This window comes from Sceloporus undulatus, chromosome 1 (assembly GCF_019175285.1).
Source record: "Sceloporus undulatus isolate JIND9_A2432 ecotype Alabama chromosome 1, SceUnd_v1.1, whole genome shotgun sequence".
NCBI lineage: Eukaryota > Metazoa > Chordata > Lepidosauria > Squamata > Phrynosomatidae > Sceloporus > Sceloporus undulatus.
Window position 1 is genome coordinate 35089756 of NC_056522.1, and position 19028 is coordinate 35108783.

The following is a 19028-nucleotide window of genomic DNA, read 5'->3' on the forward strand; positions in this document are numbered from 1 at the left end:
AATAATAATAATAATAATAATAATAATAATAATAATAATAATAATAATAATAGGTATTCTTCATCATCATCCTCATGGCCCTACAGTAGATGATGATGATGGTGGTGGCCCTGTAGTTATGCTTCATCATCATCATCATCATGACCCAATAGATGATGATGATGATGATGGCCCTGTAGGTATTCATTCTCATCATCATCATGGCCCTACAGTAGATGATGATGATGGCCCTGTAAGTATTCATCATTATCATCATGGCCCAATAGTAGATGATCATGTTGATGGCAATGGGCCTGTAGTTCTTCTTCTTCGTCTTCTTCTTAATCATCATGGCCCTTTAGTAGATGATCATGATGATGATGATGACAATGGCACTATAATTAATATTAATAATAATAATAATGGCCCTATAGTAGATGATGATGATGATGGCACTATAGCAAATAATAATAATAGCCTTGTAGTTAATAATAACAACAACAACAGCAATGGCCCTATAGTAGATGATGATGATGGCCCTAAAGTTACTCTTAATCATCATCATGGCCCAGTAATAGATAATGATGACGGCCCTATAGTGGTTATTAATATTATTAATAATAATGGCCCTATAGTAAATAATAATAGTCCTACAGTTATTATTAATAATAATGATCCTATAGTAAATGATAATAATAATAACAACAACCCTGTAGTAGGTAATAATATAATTATAATGGTCCTATATATAGTAAATAATAATAACAATAACCCTATAGTAGATAATAACAATAATAATGGCCCCATAGTGGATGACAATAATAATAATAATAATAATAATAATAATAATTTATATACTGCCTTTCCAATAAGATCAAAGCGGTTTACAAAATTACAAAAAATACATACACATAAATGATTAACATAAACAAATAAATAAATTACCTAAACAGTACATAACGTATACAAACTAAAATTCCATCCCTTTGCTTCTGTTCCCTTTTATTCCTACTTTAAATTAACCCGCTTTGCTCTCTTTGGAAAAGCGGGCTATAAATAAACAGTATTATTATTATATTATTATCCCTGATCCCTTAACTAAAATACACCCATCATTAAATAAATGCCATAATAAATAAAATAAAATAATTAAACATTAAACAAAATTACATCAAGCAATATTAAATAAACTCAAATAACAAACATAACATAGTACCAAGATAAAAAAGAAAAGAAAAAATATGAATATTACAAAATATAATACAAAGCATAACAACATATAACCAATTAACAATAATCAAATCTACACTAGGGAGATAAAAAGTTAAGTACGTAAAATACATAAACAATTTACATAAACACATGGATAATAATACAAACCTATACAAACTAAAATTCCATCCCTATCCCTCAACTAAAATACAATCATTGGGCATTAAAAAAAAAGAGGCATTTCCCTTTCTCACAGTCTGGATTCGAAAATTCGAATAATGATTCTAAAGTAGATAATAATAACAACAACAACAACAATAATGACCCTATAGTAGATAATACTAATGGCACTATAGCAAATAATAATAATAGCCCTATAGTTATTAATAACAACAAGAAGAACAGCAATGGCCTTATAGTAGATGATGATGATGATGAATAATGGCCCTATAGCAAATAATAATAACGACAACAACAATGCTTATTTAGAACACCCTTTCCGCCAAAGGGTAGTACATCAGAACATATACAAGAAAAAGTAAATGATAAAACACCACACTATAAAATACTCTCAGCCTCAGAGGATGTCAATGGCAAAACTCCTCTGAAGAAACGTGCCAAGAAAACCCATTGGTAGGTTCCCCTTACAGTTGCTATAAGTCAGAAACAACTTGAAGTTACACAACAACAATAAGAAATTGTCCCTAGCTACAAATCTCTTTTGAGCCAGTGTGATGGTTCAAACCGCATTTGTAGTCTGGGAACTATTTGTTATCTAAGATGATATCCAAAAACAGATACCACTGAAATGTAAGTATTTTAATATATTCATCCCACATCAAAGACAGGAGCTTTGCTCATTAGTTTCATTTAAAAAGTAAATGATTAGTAGAAGAGATCCTGTTTATATTTATTTGATTTCTGCCTTGCCTTTCCAACAAAAAGCACACAAAGCAGCTCACAATAATGAAGTACAGGTACCTTTGTTCTTTTAAAGGAACTTGGGAATGTATTCCTCAGCAATAATGATTTTACTCCTGTAATATGATCCTGTTTTTTTTATATATATTTGAAAAAAAATGCCTTTATTATTGCTTAACTGTTTCTATTGTTGTTGTTGTGTGCTTTCAAGTTGTTTAACTTATGATGACCCTAAAATTTTTGGACTCAGCCACATGGGAGAGGAAGACCATGGTCTGTCTTCCTTATCTAGCCTGTTTGCAGTACAGTACTTTATTCCAGATATGTGTATATTTATTTATTTATTTGGCATAATTAATTGTCCTTCTCTGAATCATAAGAGGATGTGAGCCGCTACACAGACAAACACGGGTGTGCACGTGTGATGTGCATGTTCACAATACAGCTCGAAATGTATGGTCACACGAGCCTACATATAAAGAAAGTAAGTCCTGTTGAACTCTTTACGACTTCTTTTTAGCAAAACTGTATGGAATTATACTGTATGACTCACTTGTTTCCTCTTGAAATACCACAGTAATGTCAGGATGTGTGTTTCAAAAGCTAGAAAACATTGCATCAGGGCATTACCAGAAGACAGAGCAGAATCAGAGTGGCTCATATAAGCTAAATCTGGCTTGCCAGTACAAAGCTATACCAAGTTCCAATTCATTCTAAGCAGTTTCAAATGTTTAGTACCTAAACTCAGACTACAATTAGTTACGAAAAAATGTTTAGGATTGAATTGTTAGCACTTAATTAAAAGTTGTTACTGTCTTTTTTAAATGCAGCACAAGGATACCAATAATAATTCTCTCCTACTCCCAGTTCCTCCATTTTACTCTGTTCCATCCTCTCTGTATAATCATAACTAAGAATGACTCTGCAATATATAATTCAGCCACAATTTAAAAACAACAACACACAAACAAAAAGGAATGCTCAAAAGATTTTTAAAAATGGGGAGCAAAAGAACCAAATGAAAGGAGATGGAATAGAGAAAGTTACATCTAATATTTTACACAGTCTGTCACAGAATTTGGCTGCATCTGCTTTGCAGAATTAATGCCGTTTGACACAGTTTTAACTGCCATGGCTCAGTGCTATGGAGTTCTAGGATTTGTAGTTTTGTGAACCATTTCACCTTCTCTGCCAGAGAGCTCTGGTGTCACAACAAACTACAGATCCTAGGACTCCATAATCTGGCTTTACTTCGCGAACGAAGATTCAGGAAGGACTCATCCTGCGCTTTCTACAAGCGCGTTGATGACTAAAAAGGCCAATCCAAGATAAACAAGCCCGGTTGCAGAAGGCACAGCAGAAAGTCTCCTTGGGTGATGTTTCTGGGTTGTGGTTCTTTCTGCATTGTTGTTTCTCTACTTTCAAAAAAGGCTGCGGCATCCTGGATAGTGTGTCTCCATGCCTCCCGATGCGAGGCCAGAGCGGACCATTGTTGGTGATCAATTTGGCCAAGCCTGAGATGTTGTTTCAGGGAGTCCTTGTATCTCTTCTTTGGAGCACCCCTCTTATGCTGACCCATGGCGAGTTCACCGTAGAATACTATTTTTGGGAGGCGATGGTCCTTCATCCTAGAAATGTGTCCTGCCCAGCGCAGCTGCGTCCTCAATAGCATGGCCTCAATGCTAGTGATCCCTGCTTGCTCAAGGACAGCAACATTTGTCACATAGTCAGGACTCCGTAATAGTCAGGACTCCATAATAAAGCAGTGTCAAACTGCATTAATTCTGCAGCATGTCAGCAGCCTTAGTTTGACCATCAGACAATTCCAAAAATGTGGACCACATTTTTTTCCCTCGACTCTTAAATTTTATTTTGGTTTTTTTTTTTAAATCAAGTCTACATCATTCTATATGTGGCACAGCAAAGGATTTTGTAGCCATTTGTCAAGTTTTCTTCCAACAAACTATCTTCACATTTGAGATTTATTTATTATTTATTTATTAAAATATTTTTACCATGCCCCATATCAAAAGGATCTCTGGGTAATTTAAATAATTTAAAACCAGAGACTGGGTTTAGAGGGCATCACAAAGCACCATAAACTTGTACTCTCAAGGTCTGGATTATGCAGTGTGCTCTTCATATCACCACCTCATATTAGATATGTATAGAATTATTTTGATTATTATTTTGTTTCTTTAATTGTATTCCACGATTTTCCACCCCTGCGACTCAATGCAATTTACAACAGTTAAAACAGACACAGATAAAATGTACATCACTAAAAGGTACAAGTTAAAATATGACTAAGCTATCAATAGAATTAAATGTAATTTAAAGGACAAGAAATATAGAGAATAGAGCATGTTATTACAAGCTTTCCCCCCATGAATAGTCAGTTCTTGTTGAAATCAAAAAATCTTTGCTTGCTGCTCTCAGTTCCAAAGCCTCAGAGCAGCCACCACGACCCTCTCCTGTATCCCTACCCGATGTACCTATTATATTGGAGAAACAGAATGATTTTCCCTGAAGTTCTCCAAACACGAACAAGCTTGTATGGAAGAACGTGATCCTTTAGATAGCTTGAATCTGAGCCATATAGGTATTATATAACCAGCAGTTTGAATTGTAACTGGAAACAGACTTTGAGCTGTTGTAACAGGGAATTGCAACTAGAGCTGGCCCTCCACATTTGCAGCTTTGACTTTTGTGGATTTGATTATTTACACTTTTTTCTAGGTCCTCCAAGACAACTCTGCCAGATGTTGACCATAGACCTGTGCTGGAGAGCCTAGAAGTGCCTAGAGAAAACACTTCTCTAGGCATTTGTATGTCCTCCAACATGATTCTATGATCACTATCAGGCAGATATTGACCACAGACAGAGTTGTACTGGAGGACCTGGAGATTTCTAGAGAAGTGTTCTCTTAGGTAAAAAGAATAGTGTTGTTGTTTTTATTTGCGATTTTCCCACATTCACAGGGGTCCTTCACCACTAACCCCAGTGAATGTAGAAGGACCTCTGTAGCTCTAGACAATAGTCTGGCTGTGACTATTTGCAGCAACTGAAGTTTTCAAACCCATTTCAAAGGCAGCCCCATATAGAGTGTATTGTTTGTGTATGTGTGTGTGTGTTGTGTGCCTTCAAGTCATTTCCAATGTAGGGCAACCCTAAGGCAACCCGACCATATGGTTTTCTTGGCAAAACATGTTCAGATAAAGTTTGCCATTGCCTTCCCCTGAGGCTGAAAGCATGCAAGGTCACCCAGTGGGTTTCATGGCTGAGTGGGAATCGAACCCTGGTCTCCAGAGTCATAGTCCAACACTCAAACTGTTATGCCACACTGGCTCTCAACAGTAATCCAAATAGGTCATAATTAAGGCATGCGTCATCACAACCAGATCAGACATCTCTAGGAATGGGTCCAGCTAGCACGCAAGCCTTAAATGTGCCAGTGTACATCTGGTCACCACAGAAATCTGAGCTTCTGGGTTCAGGATTGAATCCAAGAGTGCACCAAACTGTGAATCTGTGCCTTCAGTGAGAGTTTAACATCATCCAGAAACCACAGTACATTTCAGGGATTTGGCCTTGTGCTGATACACTCACAAACTGGATGTGTTGCTCTACAATCACTGTTTGACTATCTTTTGGAGCTCTCTAATACTCCACAGGAACATGTCCTTTGTCACATAGACCTTGAGATGAGACCGATGAAGTACTTTCAATATTTTTTCTACTTTCTGTATCAGGACAGCAGAATTAAATATAAAAGCCATTCATCATTTCCATGAGGTGTCCATTGTGTGATGTCAAGTTTTTCATATGCCAGTGGTGGTAGCTGAATTATTTAGGAGATCCTCTGGGTATTAAATTTCTCATTAAAACTAACAGTTGCACACATTGTTATGCTCTGTTTACTGCAGGCTGAGGAAGGCTGCATCACTGCATAATCCAGATGGTAATTTACAGATGCTTTAAAACAGACATGACACTGAAGTGTTTATTAGCACACAGTGCTTGTCAAAACATTAAGTAGAACAATTTATTATAATAAAGGTCCAACCATGTTAGTTACATAATGCAAAATGGGAATCCCACTGTAGTCACAATAGAAAGGAAAAAGAACCACTATTGCATATGCTGAATTTCTGTTCTTTGGGCAAAAGGAGACATTGGGTGGAACACTTGGTTATATGAGTATAACCGAAAAGATATCAGCTGATCTATCCACCAAGATAAACACATCTGACTAAAGGCTTGATCAATTTACTGCTTTTGCTACCTAGCAGTCACTCCAAGTCCACCGATGTCACGTACCCAGCAGGCCACCCACAATATATGGCGGTTTGGTTACATCTGTCTTTGTGAGCTCCAAAGTATTATAATTTAAAGAAAGAATGGTTCTAATTCCAGACTGTAATTCAAGAAAGGAGTATCATCTTATGAGAGTAATTTAGCAGGACATCTGCCTATACTAGCAACATGGTCTTTGTAACTTCAGAATAAGAGGCCCCAGGGGATCAGGGGACCAGTCTGAGATGTGTTTTGGGAGAACTAGCTCAGGATATAGCCAAGGAAAATGAACACAGACAGGTAAGAATGGCAAGAGGGAAAGAATTGCTATGAATAAGTGTGGGTGAGGGAACATCAGAGAGGCCTCATGATTGTCTGTCTCCCACATGAAGATTTGTTTGTATTGGTTTTAGTGTCAGAAACTTGAAATACTCTTAGCAGAAACACCAGCCACAATCCAATGTAATTAATGCAGGAAAAGCAGAACTATTGTAGCTGTGGAGTGGACTAAATGTGTTTCATATGTAAGTGTCAGGTTCAGTTCCTGACATCTCCAAGTAGCTGAATGGCAGTCCTTTACAGACGACGCTCATCTATTTGAAAGCATCCAGCGGTGTGGATAGGTGTGGCCAAGCAAAAAGTTATTAATGTGAAATATCATAAAGCTAGGAGTGGTTACAGAAGTTTGCTTTTGCTTCAGCTTACAGGGAAGGACATGGTTCCATCCCCTCTCATCCTCTCCTTCTACTTAATTTATTATAAAGGGGGATAGTGGGGAAAATAGTAAGAAACTGGGACATTTCAATAGCAGCTGAAAAAGTGAGAAGACAGAGGATTACAGGATTGTCTGTTCCAAACTGGGACAGTTGGAAGGTATGAATAGCCTCTCTTTGAGGTCTGTCCAGTCAAAGTCAGGCTTAAAGATTGTTCAGAAATAACTTTAGAAGAAAGAGCGGAATCTTTGAAGTTGTCCATCAGCTGTCAGACAACCTTCTGGAGAAAGAGTGGGACTCTGGATTGTCATCCAATTATTCAAGTGTGATGCAGTTTATCTCTATTTATATGCTTATTTCTATTTCTATTTTATTATTTCTAAATTTGAATCTACATTAATAAATTGACATGTGCAGACTATACCCCACCTTCTTTTGTCCTTATTTTACTAAAATGTCTCCCTTTTTTATGTATATAGAAACACACTGGCTGACCTTGAGTAAGTCATGTATCCCACCCTCTGAGGAAAGCAAGGGCAAACCCCCTCTGAACAAATCTTGCCAAGAAGGCCTTGTGATAGGTTCACCATAGGGTTGCCATAAGTCAAAAGCAACTTGAAGGCACACATCAAGAAGTGTGGCCAAGTTACCAGTCAAGCCAGGCAGAGCCAGGAAGTCTTCAGGCAACAACTCTGACAAAGCCAAATAGGTCAGACATGGTATAAGGCAGCTTCCTAAGAGACAGGTAAGTAAATTGATAATGCTGTTAATGAATACTTCAAAGAAAGCTTCAGCTGCACATATGGTTAGTATACTTGCATCTAAATTACTGTTTTGGAATACAACCTTAGGCTTCAGCATTGTGTCCTGCAACACTGATTTTTATAAAGCTTTTGTACTCATACTTGTGTGCTCGTTCTCTTGTTTTATACTGCACATGTTACATTCTATAAAGAGGTCTAGACACCAGGGCAAAAGTTTCCCCATTTTTGTCATACAAGATGACTTAACAGTCTTAATTGGTTGTTTCTTCCCCTATTTACGCACCCACATATTATAATGGATATTTGCATTTCAAATACATTACAGCATCTCATTAATACTGAGTAATGGGGATCTCTCTGTTAATGGTTTGTTTAGGGCCAATAGTTGGCTGTCAATGTTTAACTTATTTTTAACCAGTATTTTTTTGTGTCTTGTGGCCAAACTACATGTTATACAGGAAGGAAATCTGTGACGAGAGAAAGAAGTACTTAATTCTCTCCCCCTTTCTAGTATTTTCCCAATCAAATCATATCCCCACATTGCTGTTTCTTTCAGGTGGGAAAATGTTCTATATAAATATCTGTTGAAATGATATTAGTGTTTAATTCAGTGATGAATAAAAAGATGGCATGGGAGTAACAGAAGTAACTGCCAATGCTACCCACTTCTCTGCCCCTCAAATCTGATGAACTTTTAGTTATTATCCTATGAACACAGTCATCACACAGGACGGTTTCAAAACCAACTTTGTTGAAAGCCATATTCATTCTCCCAAGTTGGTTCAACAATTCTTTCTCCTTCACTCCAACTGTTTCTTTTTAAAAATGCATTTTAAAATTCTTGACAACTATCTTGTCTTTTAAGTGATAGCTCTCTACAATGACACTGGAAAATGGGTGCTGTATTTCACTGGGAATGCTAGACAGCACGAGTCAATGAACTGAGATTAGGATGTGGAAGAGCAGAGTCCAAAGTCTGGTTTGGTTCATGATAACATGAACCCGTTCAATGACCTTGGTCAAACTTCTCTCTTTCTCTTTCTCAATAGTTCCCTGTCTGTAAAATGAGTAACTAAACATTACCCCAAACATTTGCCAAGTTCCTCTCTTCTGCTCAGTGGTGGAGTTACATAATTCTGGACTCTGGACTTAATTGTTTTACAGTCCTACCATCATCAGATGCTACTATGCTACTATCTAGCTCCATGTTGTCTTTGGTTTTTTCAGCTGAGTAGGGCTCTTAGACTTATACCTCAAAGTCTAACCCAGATTGCAACACTGCGTCTGCTTGGGATTATACAGTAATGGAAGGTGTGGTCTGATATCATGTTGTATATTGCTCTGCCCCTACTCCACATCAGTTGACTGCAGGGGCAGGAGAGGGGAAGGAAATGCATGATGTGACAATGCCATGCCATGGGTTTAATGAGTGCATGCTATAGGAAGAGAAAAGAGGAACTAGATATCAAGCTGCCTTTCTGGTTTGTATCTAGTTCCTCTCATTTTGGCTATTGCATAGGATTTCTGTGAAAACAAACGAGTAAAGAGATATTTTAAAATATCTTGTTTATAAGGATCCATGAGTGCATGGATCAATCCATAATTAAATTTTTGCCAACAGACTCATCAAATATGTGTGTGTGTAAGTTCGCCAGTGCTAATAATATAGAAGAGTCCAACTCCTCTTAATGACATTTGGCTGAAAGCCTCCATTTAGTATTCAGAAGACAATCAATGTCTTGCAGTTACCAAGACACAAGTACAAAATCATTATCAGATGTGTTTACTGCAAGTTAATTGTTCTGCTGTTGAGGAACAAGTTCCAGCTTGCTACTCCACTGGAGGGAAGGAGAACAGAGCATGCTGAAAAAGTACTCAAGTAGTCATTTGTACATGCCTACAGAAGTGGAGAACTTCACATGCACTAAGTGCAAGTTGGTAGCACTCTTGGAGGAGAAAGTACAGCAGCTGGAGTCCAGAGTAGCTACTCTTCAGCACATCAGGGAGCAAGAGGATTTCCTGGACAGAACAGAACCAACACATCTTGGATGAGTGCCACACAGAGGAAGTTGCTGGGGCAGAGGAGGTCACTTTCACATACACAGGAGGCAGACAGCTGGAGGAATGTCACACAGAGAAGTAGGCCAAGAAGGGATTGTTCTGAGAGCTTGCAGCTAGAGAATCACTTCAAGGCTCTTTTCCTTATCAAGGAGGACGAGGAAGAGCAGCATGGACAGACTTCAGGGACAGAGCAGCGGAGCCTGAGAGTCCCACCTGAGGTAACAGTCGCTGCTAAGCCTCAGAGGAGGCATGTGGTCATAGTGGGGGACTCCTTGCTGAGGGATACAGAAACAGTGATTTGTAGGCCTGACAAGATGTTTCGAGAGGTGTGTTGTCTCCCCAAGGCAAAGATCTGTGATGTGACAGAGAGGCTGACAAGACTGGTCAAGCCTACTGACCAATACCCCTTCCTTTTGGTCCACGTGGGAACCAATGATACTGCAAGACACAGCCTTCAGAACATCAGAAGGGATTATGAGGCTCTTGGTAGGAAACTGAAAGAAATGGATGCACAAGTTGTCATCTTGTCTCTTCTGCCAGTTGAAGGGCACAGTCCAGGAAGGGAGAGGAAAATAGCGGATATGAACAACTGGCTCCGCAGATTGTGTCGGTGAGAACAATTTGGATTCTTTGATCATGTGCTGCAGTTCCATGAGGAGGGACTTCTTGCAATGGACAGGTTGCATCTCACCCCAGTTGGAAGAAATGTTTTTGCCAACAGTCTCAAGAATTTGATCAGGGGGGCTTTAAACTGAGTTTCGTGGGGAAAGGAGACAATATTAAAGAAGGCAAAAGGGCTGGAGAAAATAGTCAAACTGACACAGAGGAAACAAGACAAATAGTGCAAGGACCCAACAATGGGGGGCAAAAAACTTGCACAGGCAGCAAGGAAAGGGGACCCATGGTCTGCGATGTCTCTACACTAATGCACAGAGCATGGGAAATAAGCAAGATGAACTCGAACTCCTAGTACAACAAAGCAAATAATAGGCATCACTGAAACCTTGTGGGATGAATTTCATACGTGAAATGTAGAAATAGAGGGGTATAATCTTTTTAAAGAGAAATGGGCCAAACAGGAAAAGAGGAGAAATAGCACTATATGTCAGAGATATTTACACCAGTGAAGAGATCCAGGACATCAATCATGGAAGCCAGGTGGAGAGCATCTGGATAAAAATTAAAGGGGAGGGAAACAACAAGGATGTTATGGTGGGAGTCTACTACAGACCCACCAGTCAGATGGAGGAATTGGATGAGGCCTTTCTAGAACAGATGACTACACATTCAGAAAGGAGGGATGTAGTCGTGATGGGTGACTTCAGCTATCCTGTTATTTGCTGGAATTCAAACTCAGCAAAACCTTCAAGGTCTAGCAAATTCCTCACTTGCCTCAAAGACAATTTCATTGTCCAAAAGGTGGAAGAGGCAACAAGGGGTTTTTAGATCTGATCCTAACCAACAAAGAAGACTTGGTTAATGGGGTACAAGTGGTGGGATCATTAGGTAGAAGTGACCATGTTCTCCTGGAGTTTGTTATACAATGAAAAGGAGAAGCTAGGCATAGTCAGACACGCATTCTAGACTTTAGGAGAGCGAATTTCAGTAAACATAGAGAAGTATTGAGGGCGATTCCATGGTCAGAAGTACTAAAAGATAAAGGAGTTCAGGACGGATGGGAATTTCTCAAAAGGGAGATACTGAAGGCACCGTTTCAAACAGTTCCAGTGAGAAAGAAAAATCAGAGGTGTCTCAAGAAACCAGGATGGATGACTAAGGAACTTTCAACTGAACTAAATTTTAAATGGAACATGTATAAGAAATGGAAAAGGGGGGGAAATCACGAAAAGGAATTCAAAGAAATAGTCAAGAGTAGGGGTAAAGTCAGAAAAGCTAAAGTGCAGAATGAACTCAGACTTGCTAGAGAGGTTAAAAAGAATAAAAGGGTGTTTTTGAATATGCCTGCAGCAAAAGAAAGAAGGAAATGGTAGGGCCACTGCGTGGAGAAGATGGCAAAATGTTAACAGGGGACAGAGAAAAGGCAGAATTACTCAACACCTTCTTTGCCTCAGTCTTCTCAGAAAAGGCAAAGGGTGCTCAACCTGAGGATAATGGAGCAGAGGACAGAATAGGGGAATTTCAGCACAGAATAAGTAAAGAGATAGTAGAGGAATACCTTGTTAATCTAAATGAATTTAAGTCTCCAGGACCAGAGGAACTACATCCAAGGGTATTAAAAGAACTGGTAAATGTAATATTGGAGCCATTGGCAATCATATTTGAAAACTCCTGGAAAACAGGAGAAATCCCAGCAGACTGGAGGAGGGCAAACGTTGTTCCCATCTTCAAAAAGGGGAAGAAAGAGGATCCCAACAATTATCCTCCAGTTAGTCTGACATCAATACCAGGAAAGATTCTGGAGCAGATCATTAAACAGAAAGTCTGTGAACATCTAGAAGGCAATGCCATAATCACAAAAACTCAACACGGGTTTCAGAGAAAGAAGTCATGCTAGACAAATCTGATCTCTTTCTGTGATAAAATTACCAGCTTGTTAGATGAAGGGAATGCTGTGGATATAGCATATCTTGATTTCAGTAAGGCCTTTGACAAAATTCCCCATGACATTCTTGCAAACAAGCTTGTAAAATGTGGGCTAGACAAGGCAACTGTTACATGGATTTGTAACTGGTTGACCGGCCGAACCCAAAGGGTGCTCAACAATGGCTCCTTTTCATCCTGGAGAGAAGTAACCAGTGGGGTCCCACAGGACTCTGTCCTGGGCCCAGTGTTATTCAACATCTTTATCAATGACCTGGATGACAGAATTGGGAGCATACTTATCAAATTTGCAGATGACACCAAATTAGGAGGAGTAGCTAATACCCCAGAAGACAGGATCAAAATTCAAAATGACCTTAATAGACTAGAAAGCTGGGCCAAAGCTAACAAAATGAAATTCAACACAGAGAAATGTAAGGTGCTGCACTTAGGGCGGAAAAATAAAATGCACAGATATAGGATGGGAGACATCTGGCTGAATGAGACTACATGTGAATGGGATCTAGGAATCCAAGTAGATCACAAATAGAACATGATTCAGCAGTGTGATGCGGCAGTTAACAAGGCCAATGTGATTTTAGGCTGCATCAATAGAAGTATAGTGTCTAGATGAAGGGAAGTAATAATGCCATTATATTCTGTTTTGGTCAGGCCCCACCTGGAATATTGTGTCCAGTTCTGGGCACCACAATTCAAAAAGGACACTGAGAAACTGGAGGGTGTCCAAAGGAGGGCGACTAAAATGGTGAAGCGTCTGGAAACCATGCCCTATGAGGAACGACTTAGCGAGCTGGGGATGTTTAGCCTTGAGAAGAGAAGGCTAAGAGGTGATATGATAGCCCTGTTTAAATATTTGAAGGGATGTCATATTGACTAGGGAGCAAGCTTGTTTTCTGCTGCTCCAGAGAACAGGACCCAGAACAATGGATGCAAGCTACAGGAAAAGAGATTCCACCTCAACATTAGCAGGAACGTCCTGACAGTAAGGGCTGTTCAACAGTGGAACACACTCCCTCGGAGTGTGGTGGAGTCTCCTTCCTTGGGTGTCTTTAAACAGGCTGAATGGCCATCTGTCGGGTATGCTTTGATTGAGATTTCCTGCATGGTAGGGGGTTGGACTGGATGGTCCTTGTGGTCTCTTCCAACTACGATTCTATGATTCTATAAAGTAAATCTAAATATCTCTCTCTCTCTGTCTCTCTCACACACATACGTTTGTTGAACTGTGGAGGCCTGTTTAAAGGTGGGAGAAAAGTGTTCAGACTTATCACAAGTGTTAGTTATTCTCTGAAGTTACCATATTAACACATATTAATCTGGACAAAAGTACTAGATTATTTTTATTTCCTATTATTTCTTCAATGTTGTACTCCTCTTCAGTATCAACCAGATGCACAAGCAGTCTATAGCAATGTAAAGGTCCATTAGCAAACCAGCATTAAAATCAGGATGCAGCTCAAAATATTTAAAAACTAAAGCAACAAATGCCTTTTCAAAGAAGTCTTGATTGTAGAACAGTGTTTCTCAACCAGGATTCCCTGAAATCCTAGGTTCTATGAGAGATTATGATGTGGGGAACCATATTATTTTTAGATGTACTGTATATATAATAATGCAGGGGTTCCCTGAGATTATTTCAAGGTTTCCTCTGGAGTATACAGGTTTGGAAAGATTGTTCTCCATGGGTGTCCTACTGTAAGAGCTTTACTCTCAAGGATAAAACCAATATTCAAATGCTGAAAATAACGTCGTCACATTGTGAGCTGTTCCATCCTCAGCATTTACATGGCAGCGAAGCACAGTTTAATAAATAATAAATAAATTGTTCATTTATTAACCGCTTTTCCAACGATCAAAGCGGTGTACAGAAATTGTTAAAAACAGACAATAAGAACAGTAAAAACCACATCTTAAAAGTAGATAATTAAAATAGATTAAATGCGAGCAAAATTTAAAAACATCCAATGACATTGTTAAAATAAAAAATCATAGATACTATACATCGATAGGGGAATATATTCTTAAACGGAATTAGGAGGGAAGGCTTGAAGGAAGAGATGAGTTTTTAAAGCCTTCTTAAAGGCTTCCACTGATCCACTAAGACAGATCCCTTCAGGTAAGGCATTCCATAGAGAGGGCGCCACGGCCGAAAAGGCCCTTTGTTGAGTGGACACCAATCTCACCTTAGGTTGGTTAAGAGACAGTTTTCCAGAAATTCTGAGTGTGCGGGGAGGATTATGCAGGGAGAGGCATTCCCTCAAGTAACCCGGGCCCAAGCCATTTAGGGCTTTAAAGGTAATAACCAACACTTTGTACTGTGACCGGAAACGAATTGGCAGCCAGTGTAGAGATTTTAAAATAGGTGTTATATGATCAAATCTTGTTGTGCCTGTAATTAGCCTGGCTGCTGCATTTTGGATCAGTTGAAGTTTCCGAACCTGATACAAAGGTAGCCCCATGTAGAGCGCATTGCAGAAGTCCAAACGAGAGGTTACCAGTGCATGTACTACTTTTTCTAGGTCCCCTTGGTCCAGACAGGGACGCAGCTGGCGTATAAGCTGAAGCTGATACCAGGCACTCCTGGCCATCGCATCTATTTGAGATGATAAACATAGGGATGGATCCAGGAGTACTCCCAAACTACGTACTTTGTCCTTCAGGGGAAGTTTAATCCCATCAAGGACAGGATGACAAATTTCCCTGCCCGGGCCAGGCGAACCTATCATGAGTACCTCTGTTTTCTCCGGATTCAATCTGAGTTTGTTTTTTCCTCATCCAACCCATTACTGACCCCAGGCAGGTGTCCAGAGGAGAGATGCCATCCTTAGTCACTGTGTCAGTCGGAGACATGGAGAGATAGATCTGGGTGTCATCAGCGTACTGATAACACCGAGCTCCATGACTCCAGATGATCTCTCCCAGCGGCTTCATGTAAATATTCAATAGCATGGGGGACAGAATGGTGCCTTGAGGGACGCCCGATGTAAGCTCTCTTTTCCGAAAGCAGCTGTCCCCCAGCCTCACCATCTGGAACCTTCCCAAGAGATAGGACCGGAACCACTGGAGCGCAGTGTCCCCGATGCCTAATTCTCCCAGGCGTTCCAGAAGGATACCATGGTCAATGGTATCGAAGGCCGCTGAGATGTCCAAGAGCACCAACAGAGTTATATCTCCTCTGTCGGTGGCCAGACGGGGGTCATCGACTAAGGCGACCATGGCAGTCTCAACTCCGTAGCCCGCCCTGAAACCAGTTTGAAATGGGTCAAGATAATTGGTTTCATCCAAGACCGCCTGGAGCTAAAAAGCGACTGCCCTCTCAATCACCTTGCCCAAAAATGGTAACAAGGAGACAGGTCTATAATTGCTCATGGATAGGGGATCAAGGGAAGGTTTCTTCCGCAAAGGCCTTACTATTGCCTGTTTCAAAGATGTTGGTACAATGCCTTCCCGAAGAGATGTATTTATTATTTGGTGGAGAGCAGATGTTGTAACATCTCCTCCCTTTACGGTCAACCAAGAAGGGCAAGGGTCAAGAGGGCAAGTCGTCTTTTTCATGCATCCAAGGAGCTTGTCTACATCCTCAGTACTCACAAACTCGAATTGATCCAGAATAACCTTGTTACCAGAGGCGCTGGATACCTCTACTAAAGGTTCTGCTCGAAAATTGGCGTCAAGATCAGCCCTTATCTGAGAGACTTTATCAGCAAAGAAGTTGTTAAAATCGTCACAGCAGGCAATAGTTGGTTCAAGCAAAGGGTTCTGGGTGGCCGGGGTTTGAGTTAGTTCCCCGACCACCCTGAACAGCTCTGCCGGACTAGACTCTGCTGACGCAATCCGTGCAGCACAGTACGCATCCCTGGCTGCACTGACTGCCACTCCGTAGGAACGCAACAAGTTCTCATGCAGTGTTCTGTCAGATAATTTCTGATGTTTCCGCCAATAGCGCTCTAGCCGTTGCGCAGCCCGCTTCATCTGGCAAAGATCTTCTGTATACCAGGGTCTTTTCTTTGGAGCAGGCTGGCAAGGACGCTCGGGAGCGATACTGTCTATAGCCCCGGATAAATTACTATCCCAGTTGCCAGTTTAGGACTGGGATATCAGACTTTCACAACATTTCCCTTGAAGCAGCATATCCATACCATAGAAACTAATTTTATTTGGCATTCCATCTTTCCAATTAATCATGGGAACTCTAGTTCTGTCACAGGAAGCAGGGAAGGCACTACAGTTCTCTAATAAAATTATTATTATGTTCTTTTCACTTTTTAATGTAGCATCCAGTCAACTCCAACTTCAAGAAATCCTTCTTACTGTTTTCTTGGCAACATTTATTCAGAGGAGGTTTGCTATTGCCTTCCAAGGCTAAAAGAGAGAACATGACTTGCCTAAGATCACCCAATGGGTTTACATTTCCATTCCATTCCACCCCCAAAACACCACAGGAGAAGACATAACAGGTTAACTTGTAATGACATGGTACTTGTTCATTTTATATATACAGTAATTTTATATGATTTCAAATATGACAGGGTGACTTGGAGATCTCTCGTTCATAGGGTTGCCATAAATTGAACATGACAGCAATTAACAACAACATGACTTGGTATTTATATATTTTATATATTCAATAATTCCAGTTTAAGATGAATAGCTTTAGAAAGCCACTTGCAGATTCTTTCAACCCTACCAGAAACAGCCATAACCAACTATTCTTGTTAGATGGGGTGGCTGTATTCCTAGATTTGGTTTCAAATAACAGGAGGTCAATAGAAAATATAAAATGGATGTCATTGCTCTTCTTTGAACCAGAATAACTATATGTCTTGTCCAACCTATATGGTCATGTGCCCTGTTCTACACTGATATCGCAGTGCTCCTGAAGAAGCATCATGCTTAATGCCCTCTAAATCAAATCCTTTTTGTAACAGAAATTGTTGATTGTTGTTGCGTACCTCCAAGGCTACATCCACACTTCCGAAATAATCTGGTTTGACATTACTTTAACTGTCATGGCTCACTGCTATGGAATTGTGGGAACGGTACTATTCTGGAAATTGTAGTTTCCTGTGCAAGAAAAACAAGAAACTATCATTTCTAGAATTCCATAACATTGAATCATGGCAGTTTAAGTGGTGTCAAACTAGATCATTTCAGCAGGACTGTTGTTCCTGTCATCAGTGCAGGGGGGCCCTTGGTATTTGCTGGGATTTGGTTTAGGAACCCTCCATAGATACCAAAAATCCGTGGATGCTCAAGTCCTGTTATATACAGTGCTATTCCTTATACAGTCTGTCCTCCATAGCCACAGATTTTTTATTCACGGATTTAAGCATCCACGGCTTGAAAATATTTTGAAAATATATAAATCCCCCCCAAGCAAACCTTGATTTTGCCATTTTATATAAGGGACGCTTGTTTACTATGTTGTTGTATTTAATGGGACTTGAACATCTACAGATTTTGATATCCATGGGAGGCCCACTGTAATTTTAAAATCAATTACAAATTTGTATATTCAAGCCCACTCCCACAATTTCCTAGAAAGAGCAAGCAGTAAAAGGAAGTTCATGCTCAGTACTCTAGGAACGGGGGGGCGTTACTATAACCTAAGGGCCTAGCAGTAATCACTACCTCAAGCCAGAACTTGTAAATGTGGCTTTATGTAACTTTTATAAGCTCTTACTCAAGCTTCCTGGAAACCTCCACCTTATCCTAATAGTGTTGTGGGAAACTCTTTAAAAATTCTGCCACTCAATGTAGTTGGCTTTATTTTACTCCTGAAAGTGAACAACTGACTTTTGGAGATTTCATGAATGTTTTCTTCTCCACAACCATTGGCTTTGCCCATATTCTTTTTAGCTCTCTGTAAAAACCCATTGACTCTTCTAATCTCTTGTGTGGGAAGCTGGAATGGCAGCCTTCCAGGTGTTGGGCCTTGGACTCCATTCAGAACTTGGAAGAAGGTGATGTCATCTGTTGTTACACTTGCTGGCACAAAACCACATTGCCTCAAGTGGTTCTTTTTTTTTTCCTTGAGGAACACGGTGCCAGAGAGTATCTATAAATGGCCGTCTTCTACCAAAATATACCACAACGCTAATAATGCACAGCACCCTTCTGAAGAGCATTTGAAAAGGAACTTGTCCTTGTGACTTTTTCTTCACTTGATGGAGATGCCATGTTGCAAACACAGACTAATATTATATATTGACTTACACGCTGTAAATCGCTTAGAGAATGCTTAGTTCAATATGAAGTGGTATAGAAATGTAAATGCTATTGCTATATTCCCAGGCAAAACAAAGAACTCTTGCTAATCTTCTTTCCACCTTTTCCATCCCCTTGGACATTAGTCTGTCCCTCTTTCTTCCCTGTCCTGAGGCTCTGGTTATTATAAGAAGTGGGGAAGGGACAGGTCAGAGATGATGATGATGATGATGATGATGATGATGATGATGATAAATTTTATTTATATCTCCTGCTTCTCCCTTCGGACCGAAGCGGGATTACAACAGTAAA

At 39.9% G+C, this 19028-nt stretch overlaps 1 protein-coding gene across 1 annotated transcript in view; it reads right to left on the reverse strand.

Moving 5' to 3' along the window:
- The window catches only part of LPGAT1 (lysophosphatidylglycerol acyltransferase 1), a 118205-nt gene that overhangs the window by 95812 nt on the left and 3365 nt on the right, over nucleotides 1–19028 (reverse strand). The gene's annotated exons all lie outside the window — the stretch shown is intronic.